This window comes from Triticum dicoccoides, chromosome 3A (assembly GCF_002162155.2).
Source record: "Triticum dicoccoides isolate Atlit2015 ecotype Zavitan chromosome 3A, WEW_v2.0, whole genome shotgun sequence".
In the NCBI taxonomy this organism is placed as follows: Eukaryota; Viridiplantae; Streptophyta; class Magnoliopsida; order Poales; family Poaceae; genus Triticum; species Triticum dicoccoides.
In genome coordinates this window covers 623973966-623988641 of record NC_041384.1, presented here as the reverse complement: position 1 = coordinate 623988641, position 14676 = coordinate 623973966, and positions in this window count along the sequence as shown.

The following is a 14676-nucleotide window of genomic DNA, read 5'->3' as shown; positions in this document are numbered from 1 at the left end:
TGGGGGGAATCAAATTTCTCTTGGTGGAAGTGTGGATTGAGGCCTTCTCAACCACTCCCGAGCAAATCAACAAGTTTGATTGGCTAGGGAGTGAGATCGGGCGAAAATGGAGCTTAGAGCAACAATGGAGCTTAGGGTTGGAAGAGATAAGTCAACGGGGAAGAAGGGGACCCCTTATATAGTGGGGGACAAAGATCCAACCGTTATCCACCAACCAGCCCGCGGCCAGCGGTACCACCGCTCCAGGCCAGCGGTACTACCGCAGGGCCGCGCGGTACTACTGCTTGCTGCCAAGCGGTACTACCGCACGGTCATGCGGTACAACCGTACATGCCCGCGGTACTGCCGCAACACCAGCAACAGCAAGGTCAGACCTAAAGCACCCGAGCTGAGGGCAGTACTTCCGCGAGTGCGATACTACCGTGCTGCCTTGCGGTACTACCGCAAGCAGGAATCCCCTAGCCAGGGGGAAGGAAATATACGTGCCTACTTCCGCAAAGAAACGGAAGAAGCAAAAACCCGACACAGTACTACTACCGAGGGGCGGTACTACTGCCTGACAACATAGCACGGTACTACCGTGGTAGGCGCGGATGTAAAAAATTACATCCGCCCCTACTACCGCAAGGGAGCGGTACTAGCCTGGTGGGCAACGGTAGTGCAGCTTCAGGGGAGCGGTACTACCGTCGGCACCTGCGGTACTACCGCACCGCAGCATGGTACTACCGCTGGTGCCTACGGTACTACCGCTCACCTGGGAGCAGTACTACCGCGAGCCAACACAGCAGCCAAAAACAAGGAGGCGAGAAAGCGGAGGATGCTCCAAGGGAAAGGAGGGGACTAGAAAGAGATGTGTACGTGATGATTCCACCCAAACCTTTCCGACGCGGACCCCCTCTTAATAGTACGGCTTTCCTACGACTCAAATCCACCAAAAAGAAACGTAGAAAAGACGCCGTCTTTAATAGTCCTCGAGGGGCACCCAACCGTCTTGTGCCTAGCTATGAAATGTCTGGGATACTCAAGGCACATGATTAGTCCGCAAACGCGTTGTCATCAATCACCAAAACACCTTAGGGATAAATATGCCCTTACAAACACGCTCTTATAAAGGCATCTTTCTTAGCACGCATCCTAGCGGTTCTTTCTTTGCACTCATCAATGGAAATTCTCATGGCTTTGAGAGACTCATTGATATCATGCTTAGGTGGAATAGATCTAAGTTTCAAAGAATCAACATCAAGAAAAATTCTATCAACGTTCCTAGCCAACTCATCAATCTTAAGCAATTTTTCTTCAATCAAAGCATTAAAGTTCTTTTGTGAAGTGATAAATTCTTTAATATTAGATTAAAAATCAGAGGGCATCTTATTATAATTTCCATAAGAATTGTTGTAGGAATTACCATAATTATTAGAGGGATTACTAGGATAAGGCCTAGGATTAAAATTTCCTCTATACGCGTTGTTACCAAAATTGTTCCTACCAACAAAATTCACATCCATAGATTCATTATTATTCTCAATCAAAGTAGACAAGGGCATATCGTTAGGATCAGAAGAAACACTCTTATTAGCAAATAATTTCATAAGTTCATCCATCTTTCCACTCAAAACATTAATTTCTTCTATCGCATGCACCTTTTTATTAGTAGATCTTTCAGTATGCCATTGAGAATAATTAACCATAATATTATCTAGAAGTTTAGTAGCTCTAAAGTGATTTCCATAAAAGTGCCTCCCGCGGCCGAATCTAAAAGATTTCTAGAAGCAAAATTCAATCCGGCATAAATTTTTTGTATAAGCATCCACAAATTTAAACCATGAGTAGGGCAATTACGTATCATTAGTTTCATTCTCTCCCAAGCTTGTGCAACATGTTCATGATCAAGTTGCTTAAAATTCATAATATCGTTTCTAAGAGAGATGATCTTAGCAGGAGGAAAATACTTAGAGATAAAAGCATCTTTGCACTTGTTCCATGAATCAATACTATTTTTAGGCAAAGACAAAAACCAAGCTTTAGCACGATCTCTAAGCGAAAAAGGAAATAGCTTCGATTTAACAATATCATTATCCACATCTTTCTTCTTTTGCATGTCACACAAATCAACGAAGCTATTTAGATGGGTAGCGACATCTTCACTAGGAAGGCCGGAAAACGGATCTTTCATGACAAGATTCAGCAAAGTAGTATTAATTTCACAAGATTCAGCATCGGTAAGAGGAGCAATCAGAGTGCTAATAAAATCATTGTTGTTGGTATTGGTGAAGTCACACAATTTAGTATTATCTTGAGCCATCGCGACAAGCAAGCAAACTAACACACAAGCAAACAAAAAACAAGCGGGCAAAAAGAGGCAAATAGAGAAAGAGAGGGAGGATAGAGAGAGAGAGGGCGAATAAAACGGCAAGGGTGAAGTGGGGGAGAGGAAAACGAGAGGCAAATGGAAAATAATGTAATGCAGTAGATAAGGGTATGTGATGGGTACTTGGTATGTTGACTTTTGCGTAGACCTCCCCGGCAATGGCGCCAGAAATCCTTCTTGCTACCTCTTGAGCACTGCCTAGGTTTTCCCCAAAGAGGAAGGGATGATGCAACAAAGTAGGTAAGTATTTCCCTCAGTTTTTGAGAACCAAGGTATCAATCCAGTAGGAGGCTACGCGCGAGTCCCTTGTACCTGCACAATACAAATAAATCCTCGCAACCAACGCGAATAGGGGTTGTCAATCCCTACACGGCCACTTACGAGAGTGAGATCTGATAGATGTGATAAGATAATATTTTTGGTATTTTTGTGATAAAGATGCAAAGTAAAATAAAGGTAAAGTAAAAAAGCAAGGAAATAACTAAGTAGTAGGAGATCAATACGACAAAGATAGACTCGGGGGCCATAGGTTTCACTAGTGGCTTCTCTCGAAAGCATAATTATTCTACGGTGAGTGAACAAATTACTGTTGAGCAACTGAAAGAATTGAGCATAGTTATGAGAATATCTAGGTATGATCATGTATATAGGCATCACGTCCGAGACAAGTAGACTGACTCCTGCCTGCATCTACTACTATTACTCCACTCATCGACCGCTATCCAGCATGCATCTAGAGTATTAAGTTAAAAACAGAGTAACGCCTTAAGCAAGATGACATGATATAGAGGGATAGACTCATGCAATAAGAAGAAAACCACATCTTGTTATCCTTGATGGCAACAATACAATACATGCCTTGCTGTCCCTACTGTCACTGGGAAAGGACACCGCAAGATTGAACCCAAAGCTAAGCACTTCTCCCATTGCAAGAAAGATCAATCTAGTAGGCCAAACCAAACTGATAGTTCGAAGAGACTTGCAAAGATAACCAATCATACATAAAAGAATTCAAAAAAGATTCAAATATTATTCATAGATAGACTTGATCATAAACCCACAATTCATCGGTCTCAACAAACACACCGCAAAAAGAAGATTACATCGAATAGATCTCCACAAGAGAGGGGGAGAACATTGTATTGAGATCCAAAAAGAGAGAAGAAGCCATCTAGCTACTAACTATGGACCCGTAGGTCTGAGGTAAACTACTACATTTCATCGGAAGGGTTATGGTGTTGATGTAGAAGCCCTCCGTGATCGATGCCCCCTCCGGCGGAGCTCCGAAATAGGCCCCAAGATGGGATCTCGTGGATACAGAAAGTTGCGGCGGTGGAATTAGGTTTTTGGCTCCGTATATGATCGTTTGGGGGTACGTAGGTATATATAGGAGGAAGGAGTACGTCGGTGGAGCAAAGGAGGGGGGCACGAGGGTGGAGAGCGCGCCTGGTGGGGGTGGGCGCGCCCCCCTACTTCGTGGCCTCCTCTTTTGTGTCTTGACATAGGTGATACGTCTCCAACGTATCTACTTTTCCAAACACTTTTGCCCTTGTTTTGGACTCTAACTTGTATGATTTGAATGGAACTAACCCAGACTGACGCTGTTTTCAGCAGAATTGCCATGATGTTGTTTTATGTGCAGAAAACAAAATTTCTCAGAATGACCTGAAACTCCATGGGATATCTTACAATAAATAATAAAAAATCCTCGCCAAAGATGAAGACCAGGGGGCCCTGCTACGTCTTGAGCTTGCGTTGGTTTTCCCCGAAGAGGAAGGGATGATGCAACAGAGTAGCGTAAGTATTTCCCTCAGTTTTTGAGAACCAAGGTATCAATCCAGTAGGAGCCCACGCTCAAGTCCCTCGTACCTGCACAAAGCGATAGCTACTCGCAACCAACGCAATTAGGGGTTGTCAAGCCCTTCACGGTCATTTACGAGAGTGAGATTTGATAGATATAATATTTTTGGTATTTTTGGCATAAAGATGCAAAGTAAAAAGTAAAGGCAAAGTAAAAAGCAAAGCAATATTAAAGTGATGGAGATTGATATGATGAGAATAGACCCGGGGGCCATAGGTTTCACTAGTGGCTTCTCTCAAGAGCATAAGTATTCTATGGTGGGTGAACAAATTACTGTTGAGCAATTGACAGAATTGAGCATAGTTATGAGAATATCTAGGCATGATCATGTATATAGGCATCACGTCCATGATAAGTAGATCAAAACAATTCTGCATCTACTACTATTACTCCACTCATTGACCGCTATCCAGCATGCATCTAGAGTATTAAGTTAAAAACAGAGTAACGCCTTAAGCAAGATGACATGATGTAGAGAGATAAATTCATGCAATATGAAATAAACCCCATCTTGTTATCCTCGATGGCAACGATACAATACGTGCCTTGCTGCCCCTTCTGTCACTTGGTAAGGACACCGCAACATCGAACCCAAAGCTAAGCACTTCTCCCATGGCAAGAACTACCAATCTAGTTGGCCAAACCAAACGAATAATTTGAAGAGACTTGCAAAGATAACCAATCATACATAAAAGAATTCAAAAAAGATTCAAATATTATTCATAGATAGACTTGATCATAAACCCACAATTCATCGATCTCAACAAACACACCGCAAAAAGAAGATTACATCGAATAGATCTCCACGAGAGAGGGGGGAACTTTGTATTGAGATTCAAAGAGAGAGAAGAAGCCATCTAGCTACTATGGACCCGAAGGTCTAAGGTAAACTACTCACACTTCATCGGAGGGGCTATGATGATGTAGAAGCCCTCCGCGATGACGGCCCTCTTCCGGCAGAGCTCCGGAACAGGCCCCAAGATGGGATCTCGTGGATACAGAAATTTGCGACGGTGGAATTAGGTTTTTGGCTCCTATTCTGGTCGTTTGGGGGTATGTGTGTATATATATAGGAGGAAGGAGTACGTCGGTGGAGCACCGAGGGGCCCACGAGGCAGGGCGTGCGCCCTAGGGGGGCGCCCCCACCCTTGTGACCTCCTCTTTGGTCCCTTGCAGTAGGGTCCAAGTCTCCTGGATCACGTTCGGTGAGAAAATCATGTTCCCGAAGATTTTATTCCGTTTGGACTCCGTTTGATATTTCGTTTATCCGAAACACTGAAATAGGCAAAAAAAACAGCAATTCTGGGTTGGCCCTCCGGTTAATAGGTTAGTCCCAAAAATAATATAAAAGTGGAAAATAAAGCCCAATATAGTCCAAAACAGTAGATAATATAGCATGGAACCATCAAAAATTATAGATACGTTGGAGACGTATCAGGCATCCCCAAGCTTAATTCCTGCTCGTCCTCGAGTAGGTAAACGATAAAAAGAGAATTTTTCATGCGGAGTGCTACTTGGCATAATTTCAATGTAAATCTTCTTAATTGTGGTATGAATATTCAGATTAGAAAGATTCAAGACAAAAGTTTATATTGACATAGAAAATAATAATACTTCAAGCATACTAACAAATCAATTATGTCTTCTCAAAATAACATGGCCAAAGAAAGTTATCCCTACAAAATCATATAGTCTGGCTATGCTCCATCTTCCCCACACAAAGTATTTAAATCATGCACAACCCCGATGACAAGCCAAGCAATTGTTTCATACTCTAACTTTTTTCAAAACTTTTTCAATCTTCACGCAATACATGAGCGTGAGCCATGGATATAGCACTATAGGTGGAATAGAATGGTGGTTCTGGAGAAGACAAAAAGGAGAAGATAGTCTCACATCAACTAGCGTATCAACGGGCTATGGAGATGCCCATCAATAGATATCAATGTGAGTGAGTAGGGACTGCCATGCAACGGATGCACTAGAGCTATAAATGTATGAAAGCTCAACAAAAGAAACTAGTGGGTGTGCATCCAACTTTCTTGCTCACGAAGACCTAGGGCAATTTGAGGAAGCCCATCGTTGGAATATACAAGCCAAGTTCTATAACGTAAAATTCCCACTAGTATATGAAAGTGATAACATATGAGACTCTCTATATGAAGAACATGGTGCTACTTTGAAGCACAATATATGAGACTCGCTATATCATGGTGCTACTTTGAAGCACAAGTGCGGAAAAAAGGATAGTAGCATTGCCCCTTTTTTTGGGCCTTCTTTTTTTTCTTTGGCCTTTTTTTGGGACAATGCTCTATTGAATGATGATCATCACACTTCTATTTATTTACAACTCAATGATTACAACTCGATACTAAAACAAAGTATGACTCTATATGAATGCCTCCGGCGGTGTACCGGGATATGCAATGAATCAAGAGTGACAAGTATGAAAGAATTATGAACGGTGGCTTTGCCACAAATACTATGTCAACTACATGATCATGCTAAGCAATATGACAATGATGGATGTGTCATGATGAACTAGATGGTGGAAAGTTGCATGGCAATATATCTCGGAATGGCTATGGAAATGCCATAATAGGTAGGTATGGTGGCTGTTTTGAGGAAGGTATATGGTAGGTGTATGATACCGGCGAAACTTGCGTGGTATTAGAGAGGCTAGCAAGGGTGGAAGGGTGAGAGTGCGTATGATCCATGGACTCAAGATTAGTCATAAAGAACTCATATACTTATTGCAAAAATCTAGAAGTTATCAAAGCAAAGTATTACACGCATGCTCCTAGGGGGATAGATTGGTAGGAAAAGACCATCGCTCGTCCCCGACCGCCACTCATAAGGAAGACAAGAATAAATAAATCATGCTCCGACTTCATCACATAACGGTTCACCATACGTGCATGCTACGGGAATCACAAACTTCAACACAAGTATTCTTTAAATTCGCAACTACTAAACTAGCATGACTTTAATATTATCACCTCCATATCTCAAAACAATTATCATGCTTCAATCTTTTCTTAGTATTTAACACACTCGAAAGAAAGTTTCACGAATCTTGAATACCAAGCATATTATTATTAAGCAAATTACCATGCTATTAAGAGACTCTCAAATTAATTTAAGTGAAGCATGGGAGATCAATAGTTTCTTTAAAACGAATCCACCACCGTGCTCTAAAAGATCTAAGTGAAGCACATAGAGCAATATTATCTAGCTCAAAAGATATAAGTGAAGCACATAGAGCAAAACTATAACGCTCAAAATATATAAGTGAAGCACATAGAGCAAAACTATCTAGCTCAAAAGATATAAGTGAAGCACATAGAGTATTCTATCAAATTTTAATTCATGTATGGCTCTCTCAAAAGGTGTGTACAGCAAGGATGATTGTGGCATACTAACAAACAAATACACAAATAATACAAGACGCCCCAAGAAAAACACATATCATGTTAGTGAATAAAAATATAGCTCCAAGTAAATTACCGATGGAAGTGGACGAAAGAGGGGATGCCTTCCGGGGCATCCCCAAGCTTTGACTTTTTGGTGTCCTTGGATTATCTTGGGGGTGCCATGGGCATCCCCAATCTTAGGCTCTTGCCACTCCTTGTTCCATGATCCATCAAAAGAATTCACCCAAAACCTGAAAACTTCACAACAGAAAACTCAAAATAGAAAACTCGTGAGCTCCGTTAGCGAAAGAAAACAAAAGACCACTTCAAGGTACTGTAATGAACTCATTCTTTATTTATATTGGTGTTAAACCTACTGTATTCCAACTTCTCTATGGATTATAAACTATTTTACTAGCCATAGATTCATCAAATACGCAAACAACACACGAAAAACAGAATCTGTCAAAAACAGAACAGTCTGTAGTAATCTGTAGCTAGCGCAAGATCTGGAACCCAAAAAATTCTAAAATAAATTGCTGGATGTGAGGAATTTTTCTATTAATCATCTATAATTAACTAAATAGCACTCTTCAAATAAAAATGAAAGCGGTTCTCGTGAGCGCTAAAGTTTCTGTTTTTTACAGCAAGTTCAACAAGACTTTCCCCAAGTCTTCCCAACGGTTCTACTTGGCACAAACACTAATTAAACACACAAAAACACAACCAAAACAGAGGCTAAATAATTTATTTATTACTAAGCAGGATCAAAAAGCAAGGAATAAAAATAAAATTGGGTTGCCTCCCAACAAGCGCTATCGTTTAACGCCCCTAGCTAGGCATAACAAGCAAGGATAGATCTAGGTATTGCCATCTTTGGTAGGCAATCCATAAGTGGCTCTCATGATAGTTTCATATGGTAATTTTACTTTATTTCTTGGAAAGTGTTCCATGCCCTTTTTTAATGGAAATTGAAATCTAATATTCCCTTCCTTCATATCAATTATCGCACCAACCGTTGTAAGGAAAGGTCTACCAAGAATAATAGGGCAAGAAGGATTGCAATCTATATCAAGAACAATCAAATATACGGGCACATAATTCCTATTTGCAACAATAAGAACATCATTAATTCTTCCCATAGGTTTCTTAATAGTGGAATCCGCAAGATGCAAGTTTAGAGAGCAATCATCAAAATTACGGAAATCTAGTAAATCACACAAAGTCTTGGGAATAGTAGAGACACTAGCACCAAAATCACACAAGCATAAAACTCATGATCTTTAATTTTAATTTTGATAGTTGGTTCCCACTCATCATAGAGTTTTCTAGGGATAGAAACTTTCAACTCAAGTTTTTCTTCATAAGATTGCATCAAGGCATCAACAATATGTTCAGTGAAGGCTTTATTTTGACTATAAGCATGTGGAGAATTTAGCACGGGTTGCAACAAGGAAATACAATCAATTAAAGAGCAACTTTCATAATTAAATTCCTTGAAATCCAATATAGTGGGTTTAGCAACATCTAGATTTTTATTTCTTTCAATCCCACTTTCATCAATTTCACCATTAAGATCTAAACACTCCGAATTTTTAGAATGCTTTCTAGGTAAAGGAAGATCATATTCAGTTTCATCAAGATTCATATTGCCAAATAAAGATTTAATTGGAGACACATCAATAACTTTTAGATCTTCATCTTGATTTTCATAGGAATTGGAAGAACACGCTTTAATAAAGGCATCTTTGGAAGCACGCATCCTAGCAGTTCTTTCTTTACACTCATCAATTGAAATTCTCATGGCTTTTAGAGACTCATTAATATCATGCTTAGGTGGAATAGATCTAAGTTTCAAAGCAACAACATCAAGAGCAATTCTATCAACGTTCCTATCCAAATCATCAATCTTAAGCAATTTTTCTTCAGTCATAGCATTAAAATTCTTTTGCGAAGAAATAAATTCTTTAATATTAGATTCAAAATCAGAGGGCATCTTATTATAATTTCCATAAGAGTTTTTGTAGGAACTCCCATAATTATTAGAAGGATTACTAGGATATGGCCTAGGATTAAAATTCCCTCTATAAGCGTTGTTACCAAAATTATTCCTACCAACAAAACTCACATCCATAGATTCATTGTTATTATCAATCAAAGTAGACAAAGGAATATCATTAGGATCAGAAGAAACACTCTTAGTAGCAAATAATTTCATAAGTTCATCCATCTTTCCACTCAACACATTAATTTCTTCTATCGCATGCACTTTTTTATTAGAAGTTCTTTCAGTATGCCATTGAGAATAATTAACAATAATATTATCTAGGAGTTTAGTAGCATCTCCTAAAGTGATTTCCATAAAAGTGCCTCCCGCGGCCGAATCTAAAAGATTTCTAGAAGCAAAATTCAACCCAGCATAAATTTTTTGTATAATCATCCACAAATTCAAACCATGAGTAGGGCAATTACGTATCATTAATTTCATTCCCTCCCAAGCTTGTGCAACATGTTCATGATCAAGTTGTTTAAAGTTCATAATATCGTTTCTAAGAGAGATGATCTTAGCGGGAGGAAAATACTTAGAGATAAAAGCATCTTTGCACTTGTTCCATGAATCAATACTATTCATAGGCAAAGACAAAAACCAAGTTTTAGCACGATCTCTAAGCGAAAAAGGAAATAGTTTCAATTTAACAACATCATTATTGACATCTTTTTTCTTTTGTATATCACATAAATCAACGAATCTATTCAGATGAGTAGCGGCACGCTAGGAAGGCCGGCGAATTGATCTTTCATAACAAGATTCAACAAAGCAGTATTAATTTCACAAGATTCAGCATCGGTAAGAGGAGCAATCGGAGTGCTAAGGAAATCATTATTATTGGTATTGGTGAAGTCACACAATTTAGTAGTATCTTGAGCCATCGCGACAAACAAGCAAACTAACACACGAGCAAACAAAAAGCAAACGGGAAAAAAGAGGCAAATAGAGAGGGAGAATAGAGAGAGGGCGAATAAAATGGCAAGGGTGAATTGGGGGGAGAGGAAAACGAGAGGCAAATGGCAAATAATGTAATGCAAGAGATAGGGATTGTGATGGGTACTTGGTATATTGACTTTTTGCGTAGACTCCCCGGCAACGGCGCCAAAAATTCTTCTTGCTACGTCTTGAGCTTGCGTTGGTTTTCGCCGAAGAGGAAGGGATGATGCGGCAGAGTAGCGTAAGTATTTCCCTCAGTTTTTGAGAACCAAGGTATCAATCCAGTAGGAGCCCACGCTCAAGTCCCTCGTACCTGCACAAAGCGATAGCTACTCGCAACCAACGCGATTAGGGGTTGTCAAGCCCTTCATGGTCAATTACGAGAGTGAGATCTGATAGATATAATATTTTTGGTATTTTTGGTATAAAGATGCAAAGTAAAAAGTAAGGGCAAAGTAAAAAGCAAAGCAATATTAAAGTGATGGAGATTGATATGATGAGAATAGACCCGGGGGCCATAGGTTTCACTAGTGGCTCCTCTCAAGAGCATAAGTATTCTACGGTGGGTGAACAAATTATTGTTGAGCAATTGACAGAATTGAGCATAGTTATGAGAATATCTAGGCATGATCATGTATATAGGCATCACGTCCGTGACAAGTAGATCGAAACGATTCTGCATCTACTACTATTACTCCACTCATCGACCGCTATCTAGCATGCATCTAGAGTATTAAGTTAAAAAAAGAGTAACGCCTTAAGCAAGATGACATGATGTAGAGAGATAAATTCATGCAATATGAAATAAACCCCATCTTATTATCCTCGATGGCAATGATACAATATGTGTCTTGCTGCCCCTTCTGTCACTAGGTAAGGACACCGCAAGATCGAACCCAAAGCTAAGCACTTCTCCCATGGCAAGAACTACCAATCTAGTTGGCCAAACCAAACGGATAATTCGAAGAGACTTGCAAAGATAACCAATCATACATAAAAGAATTCAGAAAAGATTCAAATATTATTCATAGATAGACTTGATCATAAACCCACAATTCATCGGGCTCAACAAACACACCGCAAAAAGAAGATTACATCGAATAGATATCCACGAGAGAGGGGGAGAACTTTGTATTGAGGTTCAAAGAGAGAGAAGAAGCCATCTAGCTACTAACTATGGACCCGAAGGTCTGAGGTAAACTACTCACACTTCATCGGAGGGGCTATGATGATGTAGAAGCCCTCCGTGATGACGGCCGTCTTCCGGCGGAGCTCCGGAACAGGCCCCAAGATGGGATCTCGTGGATACAGAAAGTTGCGGTGGTGGAATTAGGTTTTTGGCTCCTGTTCTGATCGTTTGGGGGTACGTGTGTATATATAGGAGGAAGGAGTACGTCGGTGGAGCACTAAGGGGCCCACGAGGAAGGGGGCGCGCCCCCCACCCTCGTGACCTCCTCTTTGGTCCCTTGCAGTAGGGTCCAAGTCTCCTGGATCACGTTCGGTGAGAAAATCACGTTCCCAAAGATTTTATTCCGTTTGGACTCCATTTGATATTCCGTTTGGACTCCATTTGATATTCCGTTTATCCGAAACACTGAAATAGGCAAAAAAACAACAATTCTGGGCTGGGCCTCCGGTTAATAGGTTAGTCCCAAAAATAATATAAAAGTGGAAAATAAAGCCCAATATATTCCAAAACAGTAGATAATATAGCATGGAGCAATCAAAAATTATAGATATGTTGGAGACGTATCAGGCCCACACCCTTCTCACGAGGGTGGGGGTGCCCCCCTAGGGCGCCCCCCTACCTCGTGGGCCCCCTGGAGATTCCCCGACTCCAACTCCAACTCTATATAACTGCTTTTGGGGAGAAAAAAATAGGAGAGAAGAAATCATCGCGTTTTACGATACGGAGCCACCGCCAAGCCCTAAAACCTCTCGGGAGGGTTGATCTGGAGTCCGTTCGGGGCTCCGGAGAGGGGGATTCGTCGTCGTCGTCATCATCAACCATGCTCCATCACTAATTTCATGATGCTCACCGCCATCGTAGGCTTGCTGGACGGTGATGGGTTGGATGAGATTCACCATGTAATTGAGTTAGTTTTCTTAGGGTTTGATCCCTAGTATCCACTATGTTGTGAGATTGATGTTGCTATGACTTTGCTATGCTTAATGCTTGTCACTAGGGCCTGAGTGCCATGATTTCATATCTGAACCTATTATGTTTTCATCAATATATTAGTGTTCTTGATCCTATCTTGCAAGTCTATAGTCACCTATTATGTGTTATGATCCGTTAACTCCGAAGTGACAATAATCGGGATACTTACCGGTGATGACCGTAGTTTGAGGAGTTCATGTATTCACTATGTGCTAATGCTCTATTCCGGTTCTCTATTAAAAGGAGGCCTTAATATCCCTTATTTTCCATTAGGACCGCGCTACCACGGGAGGGTAGGACAAAAGATGTCATGCAAGTTCTTTTCCATAAGCACGTATGACTATATTCGGAATACATGCCTACATTACATTGACGAATTGGAGCTAGTTCTATGTCACCCTATGTTATGACTGTTACATGATGAACCGCATCCGGCATAATTATCCATCATTGATCCAATGCCTACGAGCTTTCCATATACTGGTTTACGCTTATTTACTTTCCCGTTGCTATTGTTACAATCACTACAAAATACCAAAAACATTACTTTGCTTTCATTACTCTTTGTTAGCGTTACCATCACTATCATATTAATTTGCTACTAAACACTTTGCTGCAGATACTAAGTTTCCAGGTGTGGTTGAATTGACAACTCAGCTGCTAATACTTGAGAATATTCTTTGGCTCCCCTTGTGTCGAATCAATAAATTTGGGTTGAATACTCTACCCTCGAAAGTTGTTGCGATCCCCTATACTTGTGGGTTATCAAGACTAATTTCTGGCGCCGTTGCCGGGGAGCATAGCTCTATTCTTTGAGTCACTTGGGATTTATATCTGCTGGACACTATGAAGAACTTGAGAGATCCAAAAACTAAGATCTATCCCTCAACTACGAGGGGAGGTAAGGAACTCCCATCTAGCTCTACACTTGATTCACCTTCTGTTATGAGTAAGGTTGCGACACCTACACCTGCTTCTGCTATTCGTTCTGATATGTCGCATGTTATTGATGATGCTACTTCTACTATGCATGATACTTATGATGAAACTACCTCTATGCCTGATATTACTATGCCACTTAGTGATTTTCTAGAGGAACGACTTGCTAGGGCTAGAGAGATTGAAAATAATGAATCTGATTATGAAGATGAAAGTGATGATGAAGAATCACTTGTTATTCCTGAGGGTTATTTATTTGATCAAGATGCTTCTTTAGCTATTTTAGCCTGCAAAGATATATATGAACTCAAAAGGTTATTAGCTAAATGGAATAAGCAATCTCCAAATGCTAGGATGAGACCTGACCCTGCTTTTGCTACTTCACCTATATGTGTTGCTGATAAGGATTATGAATTCTCTGTTGATCCTGATATAATTACTTTGGTTGAATCTGATCCTTTTCATGGTTATGAATCTGAAACTGTTGTAGCACATCTTACTAAATTAAATGATATAGCCACCCTGTTCACTAATGATGAGAGAACTCGCTACTTTTATATCCTTAAAATATTTCCGTTCTCATTAAAGGGTGATGCTAAGATATGGTTTAATTCTCTTGATCCTGGTTGTGTGTGTAGTCCCCAGGATATGATTTACTACTTCTCTGCTAAATATTTCCCTGCTCATAAGAAACAAGCTGCTTTAAAGGAAATATACAACTTTGTGCAAATTAAAGAAGAGAGTCTCCCACAAGCTTGGGGGAGGCTTCTCAAGTTACTTAATGCTTTGCCTGATCATCCTCTTAAGAAAAATGAAATACTTGATATCTTTTATAATGGACTAACCGATGCTTCCAGAGATTACCTGGATAGTTGTGCTGGTTCTCTTTTCAGGGAAAGAACACTGGATGAAGCTGAAATCTTATTGAATAATATGTTGACAAATGAA